The following is a 12,438-nucleotide window of genomic DNA, read 5'->3' as shown; positions in this document are numbered from 1 at the left end:
ATACTTTTATTTTTCGTCTCCTGATTAACAGAAACAGAGAAAGGAGTAGGGAAGAAGAATTAACACCAGATATATCTTGGTTCAGCCACTAGGTGCAATGTGGCCTACATCTAGTCTCCATTACAACAATGATGGAATTTCACTATGTTTTCACAACATTACAAACACCAATTTCTTCCTAGGAACTACCCATTCCTATATGGGACAAATCCAGATTCTACACCCAATTTGAATTTGATTAAGACTCAAAACCTAGCTTTCAACCGCAAAGTGCTAACCCAACTTACAAGGGAATCTCCACAGGATCATGAAACACAACATACAGATGTACAAAGAAACTCTGAGACATCTATGGATTTTTCTCTAATATTGATCACTGCCTTTTTTCTCTCACTGTCTTTTTCTTACAAACCTCACCATGTTTGCCTTTTTCACCAGAGACTCAGACAGACAATACTAAGAAAAAGAAAACAAAATGAACACCATTGAAGAAGAAGAACTCAGGAAGCTTGGGTAGCTATGAAAACTTTGTGCTTTTACTTTCTCTCTTTGATCTCAACCCTTGGCCGTTCACCCTTAATATAGAATGACAAGTTTCCAAGGTTGAAACCAGTTCAACCAAGCAACTTCTTCTCCAACCAAAAATAGCTTCGGTTCAGACAAAGAGAAGAGAGAGGAAAAAACAAAAATCAACATGCATGTACCTCTCTCAACCCTTTTCATCAAGCTTCTTTAATCTGAACCCTTGATCTTGTCTTTGACTCCAAGAAAGGATTCGGACCCTTGATGATCTTCTAACCCAGGACAGCTTCTTGATTTCTATTTTTGCTTCTTCCTACGTGTAGCTCGGCGGCTACCTTCTTTCTTTGATGAACAAAAATAGAAACGAACTTTTGCAACTAAGATCTTCTTCTCTGATAGAGGCGGATCCTTTTTTTTCTTGGTATGGAGGATCTTGAAGCTCTTCTTCAAAATCTTGCCTTCAATGGCAATGATCTTGCCATGCCTTACTTTAGATCCTCCTTCATCATAGCCTTTCTTCTATAAGCTTTTCTTGTAACTCTCCTTTTTCTTCTGATGACTTTTATCTTCTTCTCTATTTGATTGATATGACCGAAAGACAAGAGAGAGGGGAGAGAAGAGACAAAGATTTTAATGCAATATTAAACCCAATTTAATTTTGAGTTTCGGTTACCTATGCATGCACTCAATTGAATTGAAATTTGAATTCCATTAACCAATGGAGTAGGTAACCAAAGAGTGCATGAAGACTTGGGCCAAATGCTTTCTTTCTTTAATTATGATGGGCCTAGATGGATTTGGGCTTCTTAGCACTCAGCCACTTGATTTAATTGGTTTTGCACAAGGCTGAAATTGTTTAATGACCCAATATGACTTGTTTTGAATGGGTCAAGGAAAAGGATCCTGCACACTTGATAAAAACATTAAACAACCAATTGAAAATAATTTAAGCACTTAATAATTTCTTAATTAATATTTTAATAATATTTGATCATCATCATAATTTTTAAGTTTTCCAAACTCAACAATTTTTTCTCCCTTGATGACAAAAAGGGGAGTAGTAGAAAGAAAGTAGAAAGCATGTAATTGATGCATGATAGTTGCTCTCTAATTTGGTGTTGCTGCTCTATTTTTTATTGCATGATAGCTGCTCTATTTTGGATTTAATTAATTTTATCATTTTCTTGTTAATATGTGTTGTTCAGTTTCTGCCATGTTTTGTTTGGTATTGGACTGGATTTTAGTTGAAGGTGATGTAAATCCCTTAGTTAAGTTGAATTGTGTGTAGTATATACATCATTTTGCTCTCTATAAGAATATGCAAAAAGAAAAGAAGAGAAGAGCACCAATCAAGAGGGAGCAACTCTTGAAAAGAAAAGGGGAAGCAACACAAAATCATGTAACATCACTCAAGGGAAGTTCTTTAACTTTATTCGAATTCAATTCCTTTGATCAATGTTACAATTATGTTTGTTATCAAGGGGAAGATTGTTGTGTTAAGAAATTAACTAACTTAATTAATGATGACAAATATTATTTTATTGGGTTAAACACCCAATTAGTTTTTATTGTGTTTAATTAGTATTGCAGGACAAAGAAATAATGATGCAGCATCCTAATAGGATGAAAAATCAAACCAGTAACTAGGTGGGCTCTAAAACATAAAGCCCAAAGTAATTGAGCAAAGAAATCACTTGGGCTGAATAGAAAGAAACCAACCCAAGCCCGAGTTGCTCACCAAGCTGATCCCTCCAAGTCAGTACACTCCAAAGCCAATGTTCACTTTTTCCTTCGGTCACACTCAGAGAAAGTAGAGAGATAGCTTCATTCCTTGCTCATTTCATTAAAGAAGAAAGATAGAAAAAGATTAAGCTAAAAAGCAGAGGTTTAATCACCCAAATCAAATTTTTTCAAGCTAAGTCAGAAGCTAAAGGTGATTTATTTCCATTTGCATGCAATTTACTTTCTTCACTCCTTCTCCAACTCTCTGCTACTCCAATTTGGGATAAATAGAGAAAGTGATTTCTAATAATCACTGCTGTGAATCAAATGCCAAAATTATTTCTTGGGGACAAAGTTGTAGCTCAAGGGTTCAAATCTGAATTTACCATTGAACAACCTTTTTGCTGCTTACCTGAGGCTTTTGGTCAAGCAAAAAGGCCCAGATTCAAAATTCCTAATTTAGGGATTAATTGAAAATAGTGAAATGGTAAGTTGGTGAAGCACACAGCTCGAGGATTTGACTTGGAAGAGAGCAACTCAGCAACATGGAAGGAGATACAAAAGAAAAATCTTCATCTTTCTAAAGACAAGGAGAAAGAACCAGAGTTTTGAGTTTTTGTTCTGAAGAGCTAATCTGTGAAGAGTTCAACATGTTGGACAGTTTTTCTAGAGAAAGAAGCATTCCGCCAATGTGAAGAATTTAATCAGTGTTAGCACAATCCGGTTCGTCTTATAGCAACAGAGGCTATTGAAGCATCAATCTCCTTCATGTTTTACAGATTGTAATTTTATTTTTAATGTATATCTTTCTGTAATGTCTTGAGTGGTAAAATGATAAAAGAGAGAGAGCTCAAGAAAAAGCCAAAGAGTGACAAAAGATTGAGTGATACACTTGATTGAAAAGCCTAGAGTAATTTCATATTTCTTTTGGTTGTTTCAAATGTCTTGTGTCTTGTACTTGTGAGGTATCCCTTTCTAAGTTGGGTTAGCAATTAGAGTAGAGAGTTAGGTATTAGCATAACCAAGTCAAGTTAGGATAGAACTTGAGAGGGAAAGGATTGTGTTAATCCTGTAAAATTGGTGTATGTAATACTTTAGCTATAGTGAAAATTCCACCATTGTTGTGGTGGAAACTGGATGTAAGTTGCATTGCACAAGGTAACTACCAAGATACATTTTGGTGTCATTCATCTTCCCTTTCTTTATGTTCTATTTTCTGATATTTATGAGACAAAACAAAATTGTCTAATAAAGTTTTCACTATACAGTTCATACATAATCTAAGTGAAAGCTTATAAGTAAAGGCTTATTTCATTAATGTAAAAGAAGGTCATAGATACAACCCCCCTCTCTAAGCCTTCTACAACCTACACTTTGTTTATCTCGTTGTCATTTTAATTAAAGGTTTGAATCACTTTATATCAAAAAATATCACATGAACAAAATACACAAACAGAATTTAGTACAAGTATCATGAAAGTTCATTACCATAGTACAAGGAGCTGTATACACCAGTTTATACGAAACAGTTAGAATAAAACAAAACATCTAACTTAACATCGGATAACTACAACATGAATGAAATACTAAAATAAAAGGATGAACCCATGATAAAAGTACTATCAACGCTAAGCATCGTCCGAGGTTGGTTAAGACAACCCCTTCTAGTATGACCGACTTGCCTGCATAAGCCACACCGCTTCTCATGTCGCTCGATCTCGTCCATGTCATTCCAGAATCTAGTAGACATGAGTCTCCCAGAAGCCTTTCGGCGCATAACTGGGTTAGGACGAAGTATAGTCCCATACCACTCTGGCTACAGAGACTCGTCCGAAATAGGTGGAAACTCCATTTCGTACACCTTGTAAACTGCCTCCTGTCTGTAAACTGGATGGACGTATGGGGCCCACTCGATGCTAGCGGCAGCACACCCGGCAAGTGCATGGTGACAAAGGTAATGGAGAGACTGAAAAAGACCACAGTCACACGTACCCGCCGATAGCGAGATGCAGAAGGAACCATGAGGCCAGCCCTCGAACGGCTCCTCCATGACAAACACAAAAGCCCACCTCTCACAATGAGTCACACACATCTTTGGAATGGCTTTTCTGTTCTTCTCAATGGCTGCTACAGCCTCTGGGAGAACCGATTTCCAGCAGCCAGCTATGACTGTGCCTCTCTGCCCTTGGTGATGAACAACTTCTGCAACCGTTCGTATGTGATGCGCACAATGGCAGCATTCGGCAAGTATCGTGTTTCCTTGAAAACTACATTGATGCACTTCGACAGGTTCATTGTCATGTGACCAAATCGCCGACCACTATCGCAGTGTTGCAGTCAAATCTCTTTGTTGAAACGAGTAGCCCAGTCCACCATCGTTGAAGAAACTCCTATCAAGGCATCCATGTACCACTCATACCCGGACTTGCTTGGACTGTAAGCTGCATTTATAAGGTATCTTTTGCCCTCGGTCTACTCAAAACGAGTCATGAAGTTCGTCGCCATGTGTCTGATACAGTACCGCTATGATCGGCACTGAGTGCAGCCTTGATGGCTTGCAATTTGTCGGAGATGACCAGCTGGCCTTCTTGTAGGGTGACATGACATCTCAGAATAGTAAGAAAGAACGACCATGAATCGGTACTCTCCGACTCCACAATGGCAAAAGCAATAGGCAGGATATTACTGTTGTCGTCTTGTGCCACAGCAATAAACAACACCCCACCGTATCTGCCATACAGATGCATGCCATCGACAGAAACAAATGGCTTGCAAAACTTGAAAGTCTCAACACATTATGGAAAAGCCCAAAAGGCTTTATCGAACATGCTACAGTCATGGACTAGTAGGTACCCCTTCAGATGAATCACTATCGTCCACATACTCTTCGTCGATTTCTTCCTCACCCACCTCCACCTTTTCCACTGGAATGGCGACATGAATGGGTGGTGGTATGAGAGGTCGGTCGTCCTGTACATACCTTGACTGCACAGAACCACCACGACCACTGTTTCCAACCTCGTCGGAAAGCTCAATCACTTGTTCCGCCATGATTCTCCCATGGATGTCGAACATGAGTCGCACATGCTCGTCCCCTAGATGCCGAAATAGTCGAAATTGGAAAACTCCATTACCCATGGGTGTCAGCAACCTATATCCCACCCTACAAACCTCCCTCAGTTCGGTGCCACCGAGGTTGCGAGATATCAACCTCTACAACTCCGTCAACGTACTTACACGCTGACTGTGCAACAGTATCGAATTTTCACACTCAAATATCACCCCGTTCTTGCCGTTTCTTATACGACAATAGGGTAAACACATACAACTATGTATACGCTATCACTGCCATTGTTGCCCTCTTTTTGTGGAAAAAATGGGACAAAAGAAGAAGTGAAATGTAAGTGGAGAAAGCCCAGAATTATACATCCTTTTATAGTTGTTGAAGGTCTGTCTCACTGTACCTTATTTACACTGTAAACGATATAATTTTGCACATATCTCGTTTATAGTGTGAACGAGATCGATAAGCAAGGACAACGGATTTTTGTAATTTTTTTTAAATTATCTATTTTCGAAATTATTGATTTTATTTAAGTTATTTAAACAAAAAATCCTATTAGATGTGTTATATTTTTATAAATTATTAGATTTTATTAAATATAAATAAAAAATTACTATAAAAAGCGTATTATACAAAAAAATATAATTTTTTATTTATTAAAATCAATTATTATGTAGTAACATTCTTATAATATTCAAAAATTATATTAAAATAATATTCTAAACTGCAACATAAAATTATAAAATAATTAAAATTTATTTTATATTATTTGATAAATAATTAAATTATTATATTAAAATTTTATTGATTAATTCATTTGTTAAAAATATTATTATACAATACAAATTTTTATTAAAATATTAAATATAACACGAAAATATTGACACTTTTATTTTTTTATTTTTTAAAAAATATTTTGATTAAAAAAATACGTATATCTGTTATAAAAAAAGTACATTGAAAAATAAATAAACCATAAGACACCACGCGGGAACAAATTAAACGCGACTTTTAAATAGTTTATTTTATTTTATTTTATTTTATTATAAAAGATATGTGCATTCCTTATCTTCTTTTTCTTTTTCCTTTTTTATTCAAAACAATTTTAGACATACTCGTAAACTTCTATCCCCTCATCGTTCTCCATTCGTCCCACCATTACTTTTTCCTTTTAGAAATTAATGGAAAAAAAAGTAAAAAGATAAATATACATAGAAAAAATTTAATTTAATATATTAATTGTATAGAATATTTTATATAATTATATAATTATATCTATTTTTTTAGATAATTATATCTTGATTTATTATTTGATACCTTATTATTTGATATATTATCATCATAAGACCAATAATAAACTGTGAACTAGATTCATGAAGCTAATAATATAATTAGTAGTAGATGTATTGTTTCATTCCCTCTGTAATGTGGAGCAAGCTGTAATAAAAAACAAAATTATGAGGGATACATGATTCTCTTTCTCCTTCATTCTTCAATCTCTCAATATATCTTCTTTCTCTTTTTTTATTTTATACTTTTCATTTTTCATTCAATTTATAAAAATGAAAGAAAAATATAATAATTTGTTAAAAGAAATTATATTTAGTTATTTGGTACGATACTAATTAAGTCTACGTTTCTTTTCTAGTATAAATATTAAATAACATTTTTTTTTTACATTTTATTACGATCGTTTCAATCATTTTAAATATATATCAAAATTATATATATATATATATATATATATATATAGACACACACACACAAGTTTAAACGGTAAATATATATAATTAATATTTCTCATTCTTTAAAAAAAATACTAATAAGTTCAACGAAAAAAAGTTGGAAACATTGAACTAATTAAATTACAAGCCCTTTCTAATAATAAAGAAAAAGACGACGGATCCAGTAGTTCAGAGCTGACTTCATCAATTTTTTTATTTCTATTTTTTTAGAGAGTTTCTAGAAGCTTTTCTATAATTGAAAAATCATAAAAAAGGAAAAACAAGTTTTTTCTTTTTCTTAGAATTTAATAACTTTTTCTTGTGTGTGTTTATTAATATTACGAAGATAATAATATACAATTATTTAATTTAATTTAATATTTATAATTTTATATATATTGTTTAAAATTATATATTATTATATTTAATATTATGTATTTATTTTAAATATAATTAATAAATATAAAATAAAATAATTTTATATTGATTTAGACTAATTTTTATATATATATAATAAGATAATTTTAGATTAATTTAAATTAATTTTTATTATTTATAAATATTTGTGTGTGTGTGAGATTTTTTTTTATCTTTAAATATTTTTGTATGTATGGCTGATTTTTATTATCTTTAAATGTTTTTATGTGTGTGTGGCTTTAATTAAATTGATTTAAATTGATTTTTATTATCTTTAATTAAATATTTGTGTGTGTGATTGATTTTTATTATTTTTAAATATTGTTGTATGTGTGACTGATTTAGATTGATTTTTATTATCTTTAAATATTTTTGTATGTGTGATTAATTTTTATTATCTTTAAATATTTTTATGTGTGTGTGATTGATTTTTATTATCTTTAAATATTTTCATGTGTGTATGTGTTAAATATTTTTGTGTGTGTGATTGATTTTTATTATCTTTAAATAATTTCGTTGGTGCGTGGTAGCCTGCATGTACGTGTGTGTGGTCGAGGTGGAGTGAGATAAACGTACGTGTATATCTTAATTTAAATTATAGTACATCAAAATTAAAATAATGTATGTTAATAGAATAATATAATTTTTTTTTTAAAATAAATGTTATTTTATTAATATAAAATAAAAGTGTTTCCAAAAGAAAGTACAAAAGAATTGGGTATTTCCATTTATCATCAACTGTGACTGAAAGATTAAGAGCTTAAAGAAGAGTAAAGTAAGAGTAAAGAAAATTAGCAGCATCTATCAGGTATGGCTCACGAGTTCACGCACTAAATTGCTGGCTTCTTTTACTATCTCTGGTGCCGGGCTTATTACCTTCTCAAAAACACACTGATTCCTCCCTTTCCAAGTGCTCCAACACAGCGCCGCTATGAGGAGGGTCTTTTGTCTACCGTCTAATTGAGCCGCTATCCAGGATAAGACTCGTTGTCACCAATTGAAAAATGTCTCTTCTTCTCTCATCCATAGGTCAGGGGTTATTAAGTTTAGTCTCCATATTATTGAAGATAGGGGGCATTAAACAAAGCATGAGAAATTGATTCAGCCTTTAACATGCATCGTGGACAAGTGGCAGGAGTGGATGCGAACCGGCTGTGGATTTGTTGCAACACTGGAAGCTTTTCATGAAGACTTTTCCATAGAAAAATCTTAATTTTATGTGGTAATTTCAACTCCCAAATGCTATTCCAGACTCTGTTGTGTATGTTCTGGGGCCTCAGTGAAGTAGGAGAATGAAAGAATCTATAAACAATTTTGTATCCTAACCCAACTTCATATATACCAGATTTTGTCCAGCACCAATTAACTTCATCCTCCTCCTCTGTTGGTTTGATTGAAAAATTTTTATTGCATATATCAACTGAAAAAATCGACTCAATCAGATTTCTATTCCAGTTTCTATCAGGATTTAGTAACGCACTAACGTAATACAATTGCAGATCTGGCGGGATTGTGAGTGAATTTTGAGGGACATTAAAGGGCACTGGTGGTGGGAGCCAGGGGTCATGGAAGATGCGAACATTAGTGCCAGAGCCTATTTTTCATAACAAGCCTTTCTCGATCACCTTGCGCCCTTCAAGAACACTTCTCCAGCCCCACGACGGTACGCTTCCTATCTCTGCATGTAGAAAATCTGTATATCTGAAATATTTAGCTTTGAGCATTTTTGATAGAGTAGAATTAGGGTATTTCATTAGACGCCAACATTGTTTTCCCAATAAAGCCAAATTTTGCGTCCTTAGGTCCTTGATCCCCAGCCCGCCATCTTTCTTCGGTCTCGTCATTGTGTCCCATTTAATCCAAACCATTCTTCGTTTTGCGCCTTTTTGACCCCACAAAAATTGCGAGAGCATGCTATGAATCTCAGTCAACAGCGTGTTTGGGAGCTTGAAACAAGAGAGTGTATAAATAGGAATCGCCTCCCCCACCGCTCTCAATAGCGTGTGCCTACCACCTAATGACAATAGACTTCTTTTCCAACCCATAATCCTCTTCTGAACTTTATCCTTGATAGCTCCAAAAGTTGCTTTCTTTGATTTTTGAACTATAGAGGACAATCCCAAGTATTTGTCTTGTACTCCGATATGTTCAATATTTAGTGTCTGAGCAATTGCTAGTCTCGTGTTCTGAGGTGTGTTGTGACTGAAAAAGATAGCTGACTTATTCAGATTGACTTTTTGCCCACTGAAACCCTCATAGATCTCTAGCAATTCTAGAATACTTTGGCTTGTATTAGGTGCGCTCTTGTAAAAAAAGATTGAATCATCAGCAAACAAAAGGTGATTAACTGTTTGGCATCTCCGATTAACTTGAACTCCTTGAATTAATCTGTTTTGCTCTGCCTTGTGTAGCAAGAAGGAAAGCCCTTTTGCACAAAAAAAAAAGAGATATGGAGATAGGGAGTCACCCTGTCAGATGCTCCTATTTAGCCTAAAATAGCCAAAAGGTTGACCTTCCACAACGACAGAGTATGAAACAGTCGTTACCAATTTTTTAGTCCAGTTAATCCATTTAGCATTAAAGCCCAGCTTATCCATAATATACCATAAAAAATGTCATTCGACCCTATTATAAGCTTTGTTCATGTCTAGTTTAATAGTCATCTCATGCTCTGTCCCACTTCTCTTATTTTTCAAATAGTGCATACATTCATAGGCAATTAGGATATTATCTGAAATGAGTCTACCTTTAAAAAATGCACTCTAATTTGGGCTTATAATTTTATTCATAATACCTTGTAATAATAGAATAGAATAATATAATTGAATTTTAAAATTTAGGAATAACATTTTATAAAATAAAATAATAATATATAATTGATGAGATTTAATTTTAGATTTCTTTTAGTATCATTCCAACTAAAATCCTACCACTTTATTTTGTCACGTGTACTGTTATGCGTGATTGTGGTTTTTTTTTCCCTCATTAGTTTATTGATGATCAAATAAAAAGCAAAATCTTTATACACTTAAAATCTATTATATAAGGTAGACGTTTATTTTGAGGTATTGAGACAGAGACTGAAAAATTAAAATTTAGTATCATGTTTGTTAGTTTAAAGACTAATATTAAAATTTTTATTTCTATCTCTAAAATTTTAGTATTTTAGTACTTCTAAAAAGTGAAAAAACAGGAGACTAAAATTTTTAAAGATAGAGACTAAAACTTTAATAATATTTTATACCTAAAATAATTTCATTTCAATTAATTAATTCTAATTTTATCCTTTATTCAAATTAAATTAGAATTTTATTTTTGTTTCAATTTCTGTCTCCCATTTTATATCAAACAGAATATTAAACTTTATTTTAATTTCTATCTTTTAATCTCTATGTCTCAGTACGGAATGAATCAATAATCACTTCATTTTCAGTACATATCTAAAATTATTATGACTGTCACCAAGTAATCACCATACCACCTCTGAATATCAATATTTTACATCGTTCTTTAGTACAATATTAGGTGTACATTCTTTTTTAGGATAATTTTTTTAGGTAAAATATTAAATTAATCTTTTATATTTGAATTTAATTTTATTTTATTCTTTAAAATTTAAAATATTTTATTTAAATCTAAAAAATTTTTATTTAATTTTAGTATAACCTTATTATAAAATTAATATTAAATAATTAATATCCTGCTAAATCTTAATATCCCTTTTTAAAAGAAAAAGTACAAATTCAAGAATGCATCACTGTAAACTACTTATCTTAAGCACATGAAAAACATTTTTGAGAATTCGCTTTTTGCAAAAAAATTTATCGATGGCAACGAAGACAAAACCATCATCATCTCTACTGCATAAAAAATTTCTCTCAACAACTAAAGAATTTGATTATATAAATTTTTTATATTTAAAAATTGAGTTTTATTAATTATTTAATATTAATTTTATGGTAGGATTATATTAAAATTAAATAATTTTTTTAATTTAAATAAAATATTTTAAATCTTAAAGAACAAAACAAAATTGAATCTAAATATAAAAAACTAATTTAATATATTTTATATTTTTTTAGAATAAATAACCATATTTTTACATTTTTTTGTCGTTTCAATGTTTTTAATATCAAAATTAAACATAAAATTAAAACCGTACATATAATTAATATTTCTCCTTCTATAAACAAAAATACTAGTAGTAAGTGCAACAGAAAAAAAATGGAAACATAGAACTAAATAAGTTATACAACCCTTTGTAATAATAAAGGAAAAAAAAAAGACGATGAAGCTTTAGACGTGAGCTTCATCAATTGTTATTATTTTTTCTAGAGAGACTTTAGAAACTTTTCCATAAATCAAAAATCATAACGATGGAAAAACAAGCCTTTTTTTTTGCTAGAATTTAATAACTTTAGTCTCTGAAATTTACTTTTCTTACGTCATTATAATTTTTTTTTGTTCCAGTAGTTAAATTTAAAATGTGTACGATCCATTTACTCTTTATTGTTAGTTAAACACCAAAGTAACAAATATTATCAGGTTAAGATGTTACTTGCCACATCAATATTTAACATTTTAAATCATTATTTAACAAAAAAAATTGACAACAGAAACCGAGATATAACTTCTAAAGTTTATTTGATCTATCAAACAAAAATATTTGTCGGTTTAACAAATACCAGCCCTTCCAGAACATGTTAAAGTTATTAATTAAAAAAATATTTATAAATAAATAAATAAATAAATAAATATATTAATTATATATTTAAGTTGGTTAATTGTTAGACTTTTTAATTTTAATAAATACAATACAATTTTAAAAATTTCATCTTAAATACTTTTAAAATACTCTTATTTTTTAAAATCATAAAATACTAAATTAGTTCCTTACGTTTGAATCTAATTTTGTTTTGATTTTTAAGATTTAAAGTGTCTTATTTGAATAACACAAAAATTTTATTTAACTTTAATGTAGTCCTGCCA

Source organism: Arachis hypogaea, chromosome 4, assembly GCF_003086295.3.
Source record: "Arachis hypogaea cultivar Tifrunner chromosome 4, arahy.Tifrunner.gnm2.J5K5, whole genome shotgun sequence".
In the NCBI taxonomy this organism is placed as follows: Eukaryota; Viridiplantae; Streptophyta; class Magnoliopsida; order Fabales; family Fabaceae; genus Arachis; species Arachis hypogaea.
Note: the sequence above shows the minus strand (reverse complement) of the source record.